The sequence below is a fragment of the Microtus ochrogaster genome, chromosome 21, assembly GCF_000317375.1.
Source record: "Microtus ochrogaster isolate Prairie Vole_2 chromosome 21, MicOch1.0, whole genome shotgun sequence".
Lineage (NCBI taxonomy): Eukaryota > Metazoa > Chordata > Mammalia > Rodentia > Cricetidae > Microtus > Microtus ochrogaster.
The window spans coordinates 20,162,613-20,167,612 of NC_022022.1; the positions used below are offsets into that span (position 1 = coordinate 20,162,613).

Here is a 5,000-nt window from a genome sequence, read left to right on the forward strand (position 1 = left end):
CTAGCTCTTGTAGACCAGGCTGGTCTCGAACTCACGGAGATCTGCCTGCCTCTGCCTCCCGAGTGCTGGGATTAAAGGCGTGCGCCACCACCGCCCGGCCCTCTACATTACTTTTTGAGACAAGATCTCCCACTGAACTTGGAGCGCATCAGTTTTTCTAGACTGGTTGGCCCATGATCTCCAAGGATCCTTGTGTCTCTGTCTCCTCCAGCACTCGGGTTCCAGATATCACTGCCGTCCCTCCCTTTTATGTGGGAGGGAGGCTGAATTCAGGACCTCATGCTTGCATGGCAGGTGCTTTGCTGAGTAATTTTTTCACCCTTCCTTCTGTAGCTTTTTATATAAAATTATAAAAGTAAATTCATATGTGTAATTATCCTATATATTGCTATGTAACTATCTATTAAATATTATGAGTACAGACAACAAAACGGAACAAAACAAATACATGTAATTCTCACCTAAAAGGGGGTAAGAGATAGTTTATCCTCTTACCCCATATCAGTGAACACAGCCTGGGCATACAGACTGAGGCTGCTCCAAATTCCATGCTCCACTGTGGTAACAGGACAAGACAAGTCAGAAATCAAGGTACTTTTCAAATTCACTGTTGGAAACCTTAAGTAGGTGGTTCCAGGAAGGGGAAATCTCAGCTGTAGGCACCAAATGTCATCCAATGACACTCCTAACCTTTTGTTTGGTGGAAGCTAGGGTTTTGTTAATACAGTCCAAAAGGTTTTTTTTTTTTTTTTTTTCTTCAGTTAAATCACAGGATGTGAGGTCAGGCCCAGAAGTGGGCAAGGAATGCATATTAGGGGAGCGAACACATTCCAGGATAATTGTGATTAAGTTCGGAATCAGCAGCACTACAACGTTTTGGTGGCCAGCGAAGCTTTAATCATTTATCAACCTTGTAGGGATTTAGCGGATGGTGCAGTTTTGTTTTGTTCTGTTTTCTGAGAACTCCCCCCTTCCCATGCTATTTCTCTGGAGAATCCTAAGGTAACGGTAAACAAGATATTTGACTGGAATTTTGCAAGCGAATGCCTCTCCTTATTTATTGGCATTGTCCACGATTCCTCCTTCTTTAAGAGGTCTAAGTAAGTTGTTGACATGTAGCCAATTCCAAATTTAGCAGCTAAGAGATCTTTGTCGTTTCTCTTGGCAGTCGACAAGGAAATGATAGAGACTCAGGGGTTAGGGTAGTCATAGGATGAATGGAGGAAAGCGTCAGGAAAGGTTAGCAGTAACTTTCACATACGAGGGAATGAAGGCAGGAATTTGACTCCAATGTTTACGGAGAGCACTGTATATAGAGAGGATTCTCACGTACAACGATTGGTGAGAACAAACAGAAGGAATCCATGGCGCTACTAAATGGGGAGAGGCGGCTCTTGGTTGTCAGGTGCACCACTTCACAAGGTCCTCCGCAGGTGTTTCCCGAGATAGAATTAGTGTTACACTGTATATATTAGGGTTCTTCAGAGAAACAGAGATGATATGTAGCACATGCACACACACGCACACACACATGCGCACACACTATAATATAGTGCATACTATGACTATATACTATATTGGTCACTTTTCTCTTGCTGTGATAAAACCCAAGACCAATAGCCACTTACAGAAGAAAGAGTTTTTTCAGGCTTACAGAGCCAGAGGGAGAGTCAGTGCGGTGGGTGAGGCATGGCAGCCGGCAGCCGGAGCAGGGAGATGGGAATTCATGGCTCAGAGAACACAAGGGAAGCAGAGAGCCAACTGGAAACAAACTATCAGCTCTCAAGTCTGGCCCCAGTGATGTGCTTCCTCCAGCACATCTCCACCTCCTAAAGGTCTCCTAACCTTCTCAAATGATATCAATCACTGGGGAACAAAGTACTCAGATCTATGGAGCCTATAGGAGACATTTCTCATTCAAATCATCACGGTACACAGTAAAGGATTTACGCACATGTTTGTATCTGCTACGAAGCCTGAACACAGGAGGCTGCTGTAATTCATCCTGTTGGTGAAGCCGAAAACCATGGGGAGCATTGGCACACATCCCAGTCAGGTGGAAAATAGGAGATGTTGCCAGGGAGGCAAGAAGAGCTCCCCATCTTTCATCCATACTGGGGAGGACAGTCTACTTTCCTGAACTCCCTAACTCACATACTAACCTCTCTCTCCCAGAAAGATCCAGAAATAATAGTTAATTTTGTTTAGCCTACTTCGCATAAAATTGACCACACTTTTCTTTTCCTTTATTGCCAAAGGACAAGTTCACGGTTTGGCTTCACACGATTGAAGCAGCTTTTGTCTGAAGTAAGTGAAAACATTGGACGTCCAAGTCAACACAGAAGTCACACTTCCAGAGAATTGTCAGCCATAGAGGCTGTTTCCCCTACAAAGATCCCTGACTGTCAGAGTTAGCTACAGGGTGTTTTAGAGGTGTGATGAAGTCAGGAAGAATCTGTGAGTTTCTTAGTTTAACCTCTAGGAGTTAAAAATATAGAGATTGTTAAATCACTAAAACTAGAAACAGCAACATTTCAACAACTTATTTAGAAAGATCTCTTAGGGAAGTGTCAAAAATGAGGAAGATAAATTCCTTAGAATATATTCTAAACACACAAACACATACAAACACACACACATACATACACAGAAACACACACAAACACATGCACATGAAGATGGAGGAAACTATGGTGTTGCCACCATTGACAGAATTCAGGTACAGAGTGTAATTTGAAATGAAAGAAACATGGGCATTGCTGGTTCAGTGCCCCTTCATTAATGGGTTGTTTCTTAAGTAAGTGCTTCCAAGCTGCAGGGCTAATATTCTTTTTTTTTTTAATATTTATTTATTTATTATGTTTGCAATATTCTGTCTGTGTGTATGCCTGCAGGCCAGAAGAGGGCACCAGACCCCATTACAGAGGGTTGTGAGCCACCATGTGGTTGCTGGGAATTGAAATCAGGACCTTTGGAAGAGCAGGCAATGCTCTTAACCACTGAGCCATCTCTCCAGCCCCAGGGCTGATATTCTTAAAGCACACTAATGTTGCTATTTTAAACTAGGAATACTCCGATGGGTGGGTTCACTACTGGCTCACTGACTGGTCCTGAAGTGGATGTAACCTGTCATCATGCCTTAGAAAGAAAAGCGTGAATCAGCTGTAGTCCAGGTATTAATAACGAAGGGGCGGGACGGGTTGTAATCTGAGAAAACCTAGTGTCTTGAAGAGAAAGAGATGCAAGCAGAGAACTTTTGTGGGGAATGAGGACCCCGTCTAACTCCTCTCCTCATTTTATGTTTTCCTTGCAGAGATCATTTTCTAGATTTCTGTGAAAGGGACTCGCTCATATCTCTCAAAACGCCACAGAGAGAAGGCCCAGGAGGGTCTTAAAAGTGGCAGTGTTGTTCTATTTGGAGCCAAATAAAATCACAGCAGGCAAAACTGAAACAGAAATTCCTCATTGCCTACTAAGCTTTTCAATTATCCCTCCATTTGAAATCATAATGGTGTGTCTTTGAACCCCAGCAAAACAAGTCCCCTGCTCATTATCTAAAATCACCAGGCCCAACACCCTCATTTTCTTATCAGTTTATTGTTATACATATGAGGAATCATGCCACTTTTAGAATTATAGTGAGGGCTTTTTTTTATTTAAAAAAAAAAACCCAGAGGAAAAAAAAGTTCCTAATAATTTTCATTCAATGTGAATGACAAGAATATTATAGCTATAAACATTGAAATAACCATTTCATTTCTTCCTGAGGAAGCCCCATATTATAAGCAATGAAAAAGGGAATTCTATACACAGCTAGTTTGAAATCATGTTCTCTCTCATTCTTTTCTCATAGATTTCTGTTACTTTTAGGATAGCATAATAGCCAGCTGGAGCTCACAGTGTGAAGTCTGCGGGTGTCCTGTAGAATTTGGAGCTGTCTCTTTGACGTGCGGTGTGGTCAAAACCCTTTCAAAGGATTGCTGTTTGGCACTGCATTCAACACGGGCTAGTGAGTGAGCAGGTCTCCGTACACCTCCCTCTCTCTCTCTCTCTTTTTTTTTTTTTATCTGATTCATTATATGTATTTTTGCCATTTATTTTAAAGGCACTGTCTACCTAGACTAAAGGATTCAGCAGCCAATTTATCTGGTGGTTCAAATGTGGAGACACGTGTCCACTTATTTTCTCACTCCGTTCGTGAGCTGACACGCTGTCGCCAGTGAGACTGTAACGGCTGGAGCTACCGGGTCTCACGACCCCCTTGAGCCAATTTTCTTAAAATGAATGGACGTGGAAGTGAGGGATGATTGTCCTGCTGGCTTTGGCAGGTGATGCTTCCGAAGCTGCAGCTGTCAGAGCGAAGACTGATTTCACAGCCTTTTGCTTTGGCTTCTCAGTCAGGGTTCTTAAAATTTGGCTGTTTGTCCAATTCTTTCCAGTAACTGCTTAAAAACCCCTGTATTCTTTGAGTACATTAGAACACGGGCAAACCTTAAACAGACAAATTGGCAACTGTGCTGTGTATGAGGGAATACACAGTGAGAGCAAGTTTGCCCCTTCTCTTTTCTAACGGGCAAACAGCGGAAAGAGTAGTTTTTCACACTAGCATGGCAGCCAAATCTTTAGGCCATTGGCTTTCTTGTATATCTTTTTTTTCTAAACATATCTCGTAAAATACTTTATATGAGCTTCTGTAGTCACAGGAGGGGACGTACTACTTAATATTTACATATATGTCAATTACAATACAAAATTAAGTAAATATTAACACAGGAAGGTATGCTCGACTGTACTCTTGTTTTGAATTCTTGGCTCGTCATATGTCTAATGGAAGTTGACTGTGTTTCAGGAGCCAGGCTTCTCTTTGCACTTTTGCGCTTTTTTTGTAGATGCTCATACGTTTGACTATGCTCGCGGTCGGGTAGGGGTGTGGAAGGTATGTGAGACATTCTCAAAACTGGACTCGACTTGGTCTCCACCTTGGAGTAGTACAAGAAACA

At 42.3% G+C, this 5,000-nt stretch overlaps 1 protein-coding gene across 2 annotated transcripts in view; it reads right to left on the reverse strand.

Annotated features, from left to right (window-relative positions):
* Nucleotides 1-3,587: 3,587 nt before the first annotated feature.
* The window catches only part of Ndst3 (N-deacetylase and N-sulfotransferase 3), a 124,693-nt gene continuing 123,280 nt past the window's right edge, over nt 3,588-5,000 (reverse strand). For both annotated transcript variants that reach the window (XM_013350066.2, XM_026784114.1), the window contains exon 14: nt 3,588-5,000. This exon is cut by the window's right edge and continues 1,052 nt beyond it. The gene's annotated coding sequence lies outside the window, so the exon portion shown is untranslated.